The sequence below is a fragment of the Podarcis gaigeae genome (genome assembly GCF_964106915.1).
Source record: "Podarcis gaigeae genome assembly, chromosome: 5".
NCBI classification, from domain to species: Eukaryota; Metazoa; Chordata; class Lepidosauria; order Squamata; family Lacertidae; genus Podarcis; species Podarcis gaigeae.
In genome coordinates, this window is record NC_139681.1 from 1,829,020 (window position 1) to 1,842,022 (window position 13,003).

The following is a 13,003-nucleotide window of genomic DNA, read 5'->3' on the forward strand; positions in this document are numbered from 1 at the left end:
AGTCACATTTGCTTAAGTAACTGATTATATTACCCTTCTGAGTAATACCCCTCCCCACCTTCTCACTATATAGAAGGGTCTGGAAACTTCTGTTTCAGTGTATCTGAAGAAGTGTGCATGCACACGAAAGCTCATACCAAGAACTGACTTAGTTGGTCTTTAAGGTGCTACTGGAAGGAATTTTTTTTTGTTTTGATTATGTTAAAACAGCATTTTAGACTAGGCAGCTCTAAACAGCTGATCCTTTTGAGCAATCCTTAGATCTAATCCTCTTTACTCGTATGGTGGGATTATTCCCTAGAAAGTAGCCAATTCAGATATGAGGAAATGCCCAGTGATTCTCTTATCTGTAATTTTTATGGAGAATTAAATTTTGTTCTAAGCAATGAGGAAGTTTTGGTCTCCTTTTTGTTAGGACTTTGCACCAGTATATCAGCTGCACCAGAGTTTAATTAGCAATACTAATTAATTATTTGTTAATTAAAAATAAAATTTCCTTTCTGATGATTCATAATAAATAGCATTATTATGCTAGTTCTAGAAAGGTAGCTGTATTTGACTGTCACTCTAAGTTTGCAGCACTTTGAAGACTGATAAATTTATTGCGGCATGCGTTTTTATTGGCAAGTGTGTGTTTTGCGTGTGTTATATATCTGTCACAGTGTTAGATCTCTGGACAATCAACCACTGAAAACAGGAATCTTGGCTAGTTTTGCTATATTTAGAATCGTTGCAGTTGTAACACTCAAAGGCCAAAGAGGCATGATTTTGCATGTATCCAGCAGTCTTGCTCACCTGTCTGCAGTGGGCCTAAAACATCATACTCAGATCTTCTCTGCTTCAATTTCACTTTGCATTTTGCTGACTAGTTATGGATTTTAACAGTTTACCTGTTGACCTTTGAAAACAGCTGAGCAGTTTTATGGAAGCTTTGATAGTGACCTTCCTAGCTGCTTTAAGACTATGCTGCATTATGTCAATAAACATGACAGCCCTGTACAAATACAGTAAAATCTTCCAGGTCAAATGTTCCCCATAACTGTTGTTGCTACATTGAGGCCCACTCTAGAACATTAAACTACTGGTCTATATTTTTCTTCATTAGTAGTTCAGATTAATACTTGCTTTGGCCCATAATCCTTTGCTACGTGCTTGTTGGTTGTATATTAATATGTGTCTTTCTTCTGTTTGCAATCTTTCCTCTTTCTGTAATAATTCTGGGAACCGAATGTTGTAAGCTTAATGATGTAACTGTGACATAACCTTGAAATAAGTGGTGATTTCATTTGGCTAATGAAATAAATCCTTGCCTTCACCTTTGGCTCCCAAAGTTGTTTTTCTGTCACCTCTTTCTTCTTATTGCCACATAAATGAGTTATTAACCATCCCAAATAAATTTCTACATTTTACAATGATGTGGTAATTTCCTCCTGTCACTTGTCATTATATGCAGAAAGGGAAATTGCTGAGAAGCTTGTACTCTCTCTTAGAGTTAACGTACAAACATGAACTTCTCTGGGTGTCTGGAATTTTCACAATATTTTTGCTCTGAGATCTCTGTATAACTCCTTACTTTACAGATCATTTTTAGCCAATTCATATATAAAGTTGTCAGAATCTCACTGGGGACTTGGATGGCTCTGTCCAAATCCAGACCTATAGTGTGTGTTCAAGTTCCTGGGCTCAGATTCTGCCAGCAGCTACCTAAGACATTTCTGTCTCTTATATGCAGGATGAGATAGTGCCCTCACCACCTGGCCACCAGTTCTACATACAGAGGCTAACTGTATCAGCCCTGATGATGGAACAGGGTCCTCCACTTCAGCTGAGGACAATAGCCTAGTTTAGGGGATACAGGACAGACATTATGGCACACATTATGGACCAGACCAAACGCCCTGCTTAGTCCAGCACTCTGTTTTCACAGTGGCAAGCCAATGCCTATGGGAGGTCTCCAAGCAGGACTGAGTGGAACAGCATTCCCACCTGAGATCCCCAGCAACTGGTGTTCAGAGGTCTACTACCTCCAGCACATCAGCATCCTGGGGCAGTCTCCTCACTCTGTCTAATGGCAAGGGCCAGACGAACCCAGCTTGTACTCGGCCCTGGTAAGCAAACAAAGCCCAAAAACCACATTGCTGGAAGGCCTGGTCTCAGCACCTGGCATGGCTGGGCAAATGCCAGTGCCCCAGAGGACCCAGTGAGACTGACAGCAGAGTGTCATATTTCCCTTAGAACTGTCTTTATTTATTGTAGCACACCTGGTTTTGAAAGCACTTAGGTAATAATATTATGATACCACCACTTCTTGGTGGTTGTATACCTGTTGGAACTTGATCATGCAGTGGCTCTTGAGCTGGCAGCTTGTGTGGTGTCAGATAGGGATTCAGACAAGGACTGAGCCTAATATACCTTGGCTTTGCCACTGTTTGCAGGCTTCAGCTAGTGGCCCCTTCTTTGACTGTTTTGCGGGACCCTGTAAACATTGTTGAAGTATTTGCCCCACCCTTACCTGGTGCTGTTTTTATTTCTTTTACTCACAAGACTCCAGAGTGAGGGCAGGAAGCTTTGCCCCTATTCTGAGTTGGTTTCATAACAAAGCCACGTAACCAATGGGTTTTGGATATGAAGTCAAATCAGACCAAGGGTCAGTGCTTTCTGCTCTCACTCTGAAGTCTCACGGGTAAAAGAAAAGAAAAAGTCTTGTCCTTCAAGAATCTGGAGTATGGTTGTTGGCATTCCCAAGACCACAGGCAGAAAGCAGAGGAGTGCAAAAGGTGAGCAAAGAGGACCTTTCATAAAACATCCCCATCTAAGGACTCCTTTTTGAGCCCAAAAAGTCCAGCTAAGAAATTCTGGCTCAGGCTGTGTGTGAAACCAGCCAGCACTGACAAAAGGAGGCAAGTGTAGAGATAGAGAAGAATGCCTCTTTACATCTGTAGGCCAGAGCAAACCAGGTGATATTTGTTGTGTTGACCATATTCACCCTAAAGTCCTAGGGTAGAAATAACACAGTTAAAACAAAAATGAGACAATATTAAATTTCATAATAATGCAGCAATAATAAAATCCCAAGCCAATGTACCTGACCTTTCCCCAAAAGTCTGAGGGAAAAGGTAGCGCTTCACTTAAGGGCAAAATTCTGATCAAACTAATTCTGACCATACTTGTTCGGTCATTATCAAGTATACACTTCCAGAGTTGATGCTAAATACATTACTTTTGGTAAATGAGCCACCATAGCCACAGAAATTTGCACCCTGGGCGTTTAAAATTTGTCTACCAATGTACTTATCTGAAACCAAAGGCACGCATTTTTCCCCCAGCTATCCTACCTCACTAAAGCAACAAAAAATCCCTGTGCAATGTCTTTTGGCAGGAAACCAATGTGACTTTCTTAAAGTCAGTGTGGTGTGTCAGGTTAAAGGCACAAGGGAATGAGAAGAGTTAAGAAAACTAAGCAGTGTTAAATGGGGCATGTTTAAACATGAGGCTGACATCACAGGACTGAATGAACAATGCACTGTCAAATGAAAATTAAGCCAACCCACATTTTTTCTTTCAAGTTTTGAAAACTATGCTACATAGATATAACAGTACCATATCAGTCCAACCACTTTAAAGTCCCTTTATTTTAAACAGGTTCAAGGCGCACGTGACATCTGTACACCAATATAGTGTCTAGGAAGCTATTCCTGCGCTCTGTGGAGCAGTTGCAGCAACTGGGGATCACTTCCCCTCCACCAGTTTATGTACCTTTCCCTGACAGAGGCTATGCTTATGTGGAAGCTGCCTCTGCTCTTCCCGCTTCAATTCTCTACTGGTTCTGGGAAACGGGTGCAGGAGTGTGTGGGGAAGCACCCAGCCCTTCACATGCCTTGCCCACTCTTCCTTCTCTTCCTCCCCACTGGCCACTACCTCCCTCTCCTGAGCCCAGCCCTCCTTTCCCCAGTGCAGTCCCTGATAGCATCTGGCTGGGTACTGTGAGAACAAAATGCTGGACTAGATGGGCCATTGGCCTGATCCTAGTTCTTATGTACTCTCTAAAGTTTTATGGGGTGCACCTGGGAGGCGTATAAAATGAGGAAATGAAATTGAGTGCAAAAGCACCTAAATGATGCTGTGAATCAGCAGGGCTCTGTTGTATTTCCCATGACTTAACGTGGAGCAGCCCTGGCCAGCAGCTCTTAACACAGAAACCACTTTGACATTTGAATGAACTAATGTGGTTTATTTACAAACTTAAGTGCAAGTGAGGTTAGTTATGGACATGTGAACCAGCATTTTTGGAGGGGTGTGTGGTGACAGAAATAGCCTTCAGCGGCTGCTGTTCAGAAATGCCATTCAGATGCAAGTCTTGCAAACTTGGGAGCTGATAACAGCAGATAACAGATCATGCAGTGAATGGTTCCTGGGTGGTATTACTGTATTTGAATGTGGAGACATGGGGTCACTGAGCCTGAATGTTCCCTGGTTTTAGCAAAGTGGTATTAAAATGTTTACTTCAGGGAACCATTCTGTTTGTTTGATGAGGAATTCTTGTGCGCTGTGGAAGAATCTGACACCTGCAAATCTGCAAACATTTCACAGACGAAAACAGGGAGGCTCCTGTGCATGAGAGTGTGGGGTAGAGGCAGCATTTAGTGGAACAGCTGTGTAGCTTCTGGATAATGATTGGGCAACACAATATAGATTTCATAAATTGTGTCATAAATATCAAAAGGGAACTAAAAGTGTGTGAAAGTATATGGAGTCAGGAAACACAGAAGGAAGTACTTTTTCGCACAGTGCATAGTTGAACTGTGGAGTTTGTTCCCACACTAGGTAGTGGTGGCCATCAACTGGGATGACTTTAAAAGAGGATTAGACAAATTTACAAAGAATAAAGCTATCAATGGCAAATAGCCGTGATAGCTGGGTGCCCCCCCCCCATTACCAGAGGCAGTACAGTGTGCCTCTAATACAAGTTGGTAGCGGGGATTGCAAGTGGGGTGGGTGCTGTTGTGCTCACCCATGGACATGTAGCTGGTCACTGTGAGGACAAAGTGTTCAACTACTGTAGATGTGCTGATCCAGAATTGCTCTTTGTATGTTGTTGAAAGCAATGAGACAAGCTACACAAATTAAACACATATAACATGTGTTTAATTATTATGTGTCTTTACTATGCATACTATGTGATATTCATAACATTTGGAATTCTTACCTAAAATTAAGAAGCAAGGCTTACATAATGATGGTATTACTACCACACAGATTAAAGCTCTAGCCCTCTTCTCTATGGAAATTAAGCAGGGACCTGTACCTCTGTTGTAAGCAAACTACAACTTGAGAACATATGGATTTTTTGTCCACACAATATGCAATTTATTTCCCCTCCTCAAGCAGTTCTTCATAAAACATGTTTGTAATAATAATAATAATAATAATAATAATAATAATAATAATTTATTATTTGTACCCCGCCCATCTGGCTGGGTTTCCCCAGCCACTCTGGGCGGCTTCCATAGAAACCAGAAAACACTAAAATATCATACATTAAAAACTTCCCTGAACAGGGCTGCCTTAAGATGTCTTCTGAATGTCCGGTAGTTGTTTATCGTTTTGACATCTGATGGGAGGGCGTTCCACAGGGCGGGCGCCACTACCGAAAAGGCCCTCTGCCTGGTTCCCTGTAGCTTTGCTTCTCGCAAAGCTCCTTCAGGTATACTGGGCCGAGGCCGTTTAGGGCTTTAAAGGTCAACACCAACACTTTGAATTGTGCTCGGAAACGTACTGGGAGCCAATGTAGGTCTTTCAAGACCGGTGTTATGTGGTCTCGGCGGCCGCCCCCAGTCACCAGTCTAGCTGCCGCATTCTGGATTAGCTGTAGTTTCTGAGTCACCTTCAAAGGTAGCCCCATGTAGAGCGCATTGCAGTAGTCCAAGCGGGAGATAACTAGAGCCTGCACCACTCTGTGCAGTTGTACAACAACTGTCGCTTTCCCCTTTCTTGTTACAGGGAAGTTCTCCTTGTTTCCTGTTACGTTATATAATTTGTGCCAAGACCTCATCAGGATTCAGTCTAGGATCTGTGTTCAGTACCAGCCATGGTCAAAGCCAAGGGTGAGGCAGGGGGCATCTGTCCCCCCCATCAATACAAATCAATACAGATCTGATCTTCTGTCCCTCCCAACGAAAGCCTGCCCCCCTAACAAAATCCTGGCTACGCCTATGGTACCAGCACTGAATCCTACAATATGGGGGAAAGATCTATGAGCATGTAAGAACACAAGAATTTCCTGCTTGTCCAAAGGTCCATCTCGTCTTGCATCCTGCAAAAGGCATCGGCCTGCCTTTGGAAGCCCTCGGGCAAGGATTGAAGACAATGACAAGTCATTAGCAGAGTGCCTTTCCCTCATTATTGAACAACTGCAGTCTGCTGCATTCATACACATTTAAAATTTGCTAGCTGTTTGCGTCGGAGCATGTACTTAGGCAGTATTTTTATTATAAGAACTGAGCCTTCAATCTTTCACCCCACACTCCTTCTTTCTTCTTCTCTCCTACACATCCAAAAAAGGGAGTCTTTTTATTTTAAACTTAATAGCACAGTGGAATGAGGCAATTCATTCGTGTGTGTGTGTGTGTGTGTGTGTGTGTGTGTGTTTATTAGAACATGAGCAACCTCATTCTTGCCATTGCTCAGGAATTGTAAGAAATCAAAAAATCGGTGCAGTTTTGAAATCAGTGCACTTTTGCATGCTTCAGTGTGCCATCTTGATTCCAAATAGTTCCAGTTCTATCTAAACATAGAGAAAAACCTGCTTAATTTCAGAAATGACCTCACAAATTTGGTAAAATCAGTGCAGTTTTCCCCCTCCAATCTTTATTATTTTAAAAAAATATACATTTATGCATCATTTATATAACACTCTCTGTTTTTGTTTGTAACAAAAAAGAAAATGTTTTTCTTCTAATACTACTCAGTATGTGGCCCTGCACCCCCTCCGTGTTCTTTTTCTTAACTTCCATTGCTTCTGCTGGCGAGGTCCACAGAGGTATTTTTGGTTCCAATATTCCTTTATATTTTATCCAGATCTTATATAATGATTTCCTTATTAGAGGATTCAATAAACCCCTGTGGACCTTCAGCTTCTCATAAATTAGATAGGCATGCAACCCATATCGATTATCATATCCCTCCAAATCCAACACATCTGAATCTCTTAATGTTATCCAGTCTTTGAGCCATAGAAGACCTGTGGCTGCGTGGTATAGTTCTAAATCAGGAAGTGCAAAGCCTCCTCTCTCTTTTTTATCTGTTAATAGTTGGTATTTTATTCTCGGTTTCTCCCCGTTCCATATGAATCTCGCCATATCTCTTTTCCATTCCTGAATGGTTAGCACTCTGGACTCTGAATCAGTGCAGTTTTGGAAGGTCTAGTCTGCCATATTGACTCAAAATGTAGCCAAACATAGAAAACCACCTGCTCCTTGATCTTGGGAACCATAGTGCAAAATATGGTTACAATTATCTTAAGAGGTGTCAAAGTCCATGGTGAACAGGCAAGCAATTTTCAAAAATAAATAGTAGACTAGGCTATCTGTGTTTGACTCAAGAAGTTATCCTCTCCCTCAAACTCCTTCTGCCCTTCATTGCCCTTCCCCCTTCAAGTTTAAATTGTTGCTCTTGGCAGCCTCGATCAAGCAGAAATCACCTGTAGTAAAATTATGTAATCTGCATGTAACTAATACTTGTCTGTGGAAAGTGGAAGGGGAAGAATTAGTAAATGCATTCAATATATTTTGCCAGTTTTTTTTTTATCTCACAACTCAGAACCACAAATTATGTGAGAATTACAGTTTTTTACATGCTCATGTTCTTGGGTATCCATTACACAAAACTATGTATGCTGCTTTGCTAAGCATTTAAACAGATGCCCATCCTGGTCTTAAGTTTATATACTGCACAATGCAAAAATAGAGGAAGACTGAAGACACAAACTTAGCTGTTCCTGAAGAAGTGTGCATGGACACGAAAGCTCATACCAAGAACTGACTTAGTTGGTCTTCAAGGTGCTACTGGAAGGAATTTTTTTGTTTTAGCTGTTCCAGTATGTTTTGGAGACTAGAGGAACAGAGCTCTGAAAAAATAGGTCAGTCCTGGGTGAAATGGACTAAAATATGTGGCATTTGGTTCATACAGAGCTGTGAGCTTATTATTGTGCTCTTGAATGAGTTCTAGACCACGTCCAATGCTCTCATGCAGCTGTAGATGGCAATAAATGTTCAGCAGTAGAAAGACAAGCTGTCCTTTCAGCAAAGTGTTTTTGGTCATTACTCATCCTCTGAAAGAGGACCCCTCTGATTAGCTCAAAGGAATCCAGTTTGAAAACCAAATTTTAGAATATTGAAGTGTTGCTTTTAAAACAGTTACAGCATTTACTTTTCCTACTGCTGCTATAATAATTTTAATTTTTCCCTTGCTTGCTTTTGTTCCCATATTACAGTAGGAACTTTCACAAGGCATTCACAAAGAAATGAGGGGTGGGGGAAATTAACTTCAAGTAAAAGGAGACTTGCTTACAAACAATCATATGCATACACTATGACCAGGGAAATGTTTTTAAAAACATTAATTTTAAAATAGCTTTTAATATTCTTTTAGTAGACAAATTTTAGGGGGCATGGACAGCCACAAAAAACTGTAGGCATTGCAATGGGGATCCTATGGAAGCAGTCAGCAAGATATGCATATATAAATAACATAAAATATGTTGAGAGGAGCGATCCCCAGGAGCCATGGAACACTCTTCTAAAAATGATAATTTGCGGGGTTACATACGCTTCAGGTTACAGACTCCGCTAACCCAGAAATAGTACCTCGGGTTAAGAACTTTGCTTCAGGATGAGAACAAAAATTGTGCTCTGGAGCCACGGCGGGGGCGGGAGGCCCCATTAGCTAAAGTGGCGCTTCAGGTTAAGAACAGTTTCAGGTTAAGTACGGACCTCCAGAATGAATTAAGTACTTAACCCGAGGTACCACTGTACTGATAGTGCCAACTGACTAGGGACTCAGCTATACAGCTGCAAATAAAACGTTTTAAATGTGTTGTAAAGTGCAATAAACAAATGTGACACTAGATGAGCACACAGTGAGCTATGCAAAATTCAGTGTACAGTCAAATCTCAGTTGTCAAACATAATCCATTCTAGAAGCCCATTCGGTTTCTGAAATGTTCAACAACCAAGGCGCGGCTTCCAATTGGCTGCAGGAGCTTCTTGCACTGAAGCAGAAGCCGTGTCGGACATTCAGCTTCCGAAAAAGTTCAAAAACTGGAGCATTTACTTCCAGGTTTTCATTGTTCAGGAGCCGAAATGTTCCAAAATGGAGGCATTCAGGACTGTATTTTTCAAAACGGTTTTTTAAAAAGCATTTTCACAGGTTTTTTTTACATGCGTGTAAATTCCACTACAGTTTCCTCAAAGGATGATGTTTCATGGACCCACCTGCTAACTTGAGAATGTTGCTCCACTTTTATCAAGGTGTTCATCGTTCAGAGAACAAGCAGGCAAAACTTGTTTTTAATTGCCTGATAGCGTCCTGTCAGAATATCAACAAATGATGTGGCAGCTGACCTCATCTGTATGAAGGCGGCTTTGCTCTGCTCATAAAGATTATCTTGCAAACATGGTATTAGTTGTACTTTAGATCAGTGGTTTTCAAAGGTTTCCTTGGAAGGAATCCTCCTCATATTGACCTGCCTGATGAAGCACCCTGTCCATCTGCTAAGGAGCCTTTTCTCCTAGGGTGCATATGTGGTTGGCAGAAGGCGCTGCCTATATCTGTTGGACCGACCTCTCTGTTGGCCTGAGTGAACTGGGAATGTGATTCTGGGACACACCCTGTACTCCACTGCAGCAGTGCATTGTGGGAGAAGATTGGTACAGTGAACAAATGGCTTATTCATGGAAGCTCATCCATCATTACTGATGATATTCCAAATATTACTGATCTTCTCGTGGAAGGGTTGCTGTAGTTTCAAAACTACTATTTAGGAAAAAGACCAAGGTTCTTTCACACAACTTTTTAAAAGTGCTTCCTTTGATGTGTATGTATTAGAGGGAGAAATACTACTCAAAGTGCACTTTGATAGACTTGGAAGTAGATATTTGGGGATACATTTTTATACCATCACAACATAACACCCTGCTCCCCAAAAGAAAGGCCTGTAACTGGCTTGGCTTTTAAAAAAATATATCTGTTTAAAAGTTTCTAAGTTGGTTAATAAAAGGGGGGGGGGGGAAGTATCCATTTAGAAAGTTCATTCCATTTTTTCTGTTTTCCTTTTCTACTGGCCAGGCATAAACTCTAGTCTTTATCCACATCCAAGCAGACTGTCTGGCTGCCTCATTAACAGGTCTGATCTTCTGTTCATTGAAGCAAACAGAACGACTTCTATTAGAATTGTGGGTGGGTAGGTAATGAGGTCCCCAAGAGTCTTTGAAAGTAGAAGCTCCTTCTGTTCCAAAGAGCAGGGCATGAATTGTGCAGGAAGCCTCACTCCATGGGTTTTGTTCTTTTCCCTACATTTTGCTAATTTTAGACAGTGGATCTTTGTTGGGAAGAAGTTGCCACATTCTCGATGCTTTCACGACTGGCAAAATACTCATAATTATGACCTACGTGTTTCTGTGGATGTAGTGAGTTTGTATATTGCAGAGAACCCTGGAGAGTGCAGTATATCTTTGCAGATTCTATATATAAACACACATAATTCCCTTCTCTTGAATTCGTGTCATTGGAGGTTGGATGCATGTCCTTGCAACATAGGACAAAGATTTGTGGTTCAGAAATGCATAAATGGGGATGTGACTAGTATCCCAAGATCTGTATTTTCTTTGTTGCTCACTATTTTTATTGGCTGCTTAGGCAGAAGTCTGACTATGCTTCTGTTGGTAAATCAAAATTGTTTGAAAAATAGTAATTCTTGAATTAGTTACAGATGGGAGTGGAATTCAACATAGCGATAAGGTGGTTTCTGCTTGTGCAATGAAACGTTCTGCTGCTCTCCTCCCCCTCAGGCCCCCCTAAATCTGTTCTGGGTGTTCCCCCAGATTTGGGGAAGGCACAGAGCAAGCGTGTGCAGAGAGTGAAAGTCTATTGTGCGAGTGGAAATCCTTGCAGTGACAGAACTCATTAGTTGAAATACTGCCCATAGTTTAGTTCATCTTCACCAAATAATAATTTCTTTAATTCAAGAATTACCAACTGAAGGCACGTGGGCCATAACTGCTACCCAGAACAATTTTACCTGGTTGCTAGGCCCATGTTTTGATTGGTATGGGAGAAATCATCTCCCCTGCTTACATGAAAACTGTGTGAGCAAGGATGCTTTTTCAGCTTGAAAGAACAAGAGCTATTCAATATATAGTTAAATTGCATATCTCTTAAAATTAAATAAATCTTACGAAACTGCAGTTTTGTTCATTTATTCATCTACTGCAGTTTCATAAGAGTATATATTTAAAGTAGATGAATAAATGAACAAATAAATTTGGATATGGAAAATATATTAAAAATAAATTTAAGGAACCACAGAAAGGAAAGGAAGTCAAGTATTAAACTGTTAAAATGACTGTAAAATTATTGAAATGTATAAATCTGTAAATCATAAGTAAAATTTAAAAATAAATAAATAAATAAATCTTTGCTATGCTCCAACAGTGCCCAGTTTCTCTAATGACAAAGCTGTCTGCTAGCTGATACCATTAATTTCAGACTATTACAGACTCTCATCACCTAGGAGGGGCTTGGTTTTTGTGCAGCAAAAGGTATTTATGGTCCCTGGATCACTGGGGAATAAAACACACCCTAAGGAAATGACTGTTCTTATTCCAGTCAACATTTCATTCCAGTTGGGTACATTCAGCCCAGTGGCGTAGCGTGGGTTGTCAGCACCCAGGGCAAGGCAAGTAATTTGCGCCCCCTAACCCGTGGATTTGCACCCCCTAACCCTAACCCCCAGATGTTGGGCCCAGTGCGTCCAGCCCCCCCTGCACCCCCCACGCTACGCCACTGATTCAGCCTTTTAATAGTTGAGGTTTTTTCCTCTGAGCTCTTCAGTTTGGCACAGCTCAGGGGAAATGTAAATCTGGTACACCTCTAACCAACTACGATGCTATAATTAAAACAGGACCTACACATGTTGCATAATGATGATGATGGTGTGTGTAAACCCAGTGCCCTCCCTGCGAGTAGAAAGCTAGCAAGTCATGAAAGCTAGATCCTTTCTTCTGGGCAAGCTCTATGATATATTTAGGTTTTTGTTTTTAGCAGTGAGGAGCATTTAAAGAAAACCAGCATTCTCCACCAGCTGTCTGTAGTGGTGAAGTCTCTACCACTTAGCATGCTTTCATCTCATTCTTCTGCATGCCTTACAGGCAGCATCTTATGCAGTCCCCCCCCCCCCCCACAAAGGACTTGCCACAGCAGCAGTGTTCTAGATTCAGGTCTGGCTACTTTTCCTCACTGAAGGAAAATCTTACAGCAGACACTGGAAAATTCTCAGACCAACTGCACACTAGGGTTAGAATTAGAACTTTGGTGGCAGACCTGGGTGAGAAAGCCAGGCCTCTGCTGAACTCCTAAAAAGCAGTGGGAGAAAAGATGAGGCCGTTTGGGGAGCAGAAAGACTGGGTCGGTGAAGGAGTGCCTCTCTCTCTCTCTCTCCTGCCCAACTCTTCCCCCTGTGCTCCACTCCCCTGCTCTTCCCTGGCACGTGTGCTGAGGAAAAAAGCAACTTCTCAGTACATGAGAAATGTAGGACTCACCTGCTACCTCTCCATCTCCGAAACCAAAGGGTCTGTGTCCTTGGAGACCAAGGTTTCTGGATCAAGGTCTCTCCACCAAACATCTAGTTTTGCCCTTAGGTGGGGGAATAAATGAAGTAATGGAATCAATTATCATGTATGCATTTATTTTAAGAAAAGAAAAGAAAAAGATGGTTCACAGCACATGT

General features: G+C 41.5%; 1 protein-coding gene across 2 annotated transcripts in view; it reads left to right on the top strand.

Moving 5' to 3' along the window:
- DUSP16 (dual specificity phosphatase 16) overlaps positions 1-13,003 on the top strand; it is a 48,855-nt gene that overhangs the window by 12,097 nt on the left and 23,755 nt on the right. The window contains exon 1 of one of the 2 annotated variants that reach the window (XM_083738762.1): positions 12,184-12,282. The exons of the other annotated variant lie outside the window; for it this stretch is intronic. The gene's annotated coding sequence lies outside the window, so the exon portion shown is untranslated. Of the gene's footprint in view, positions 1-12,183; positions 12,283-13,003 lie in introns of those variants that run through there. 2 annotated transcript variants of the gene reach the window in all.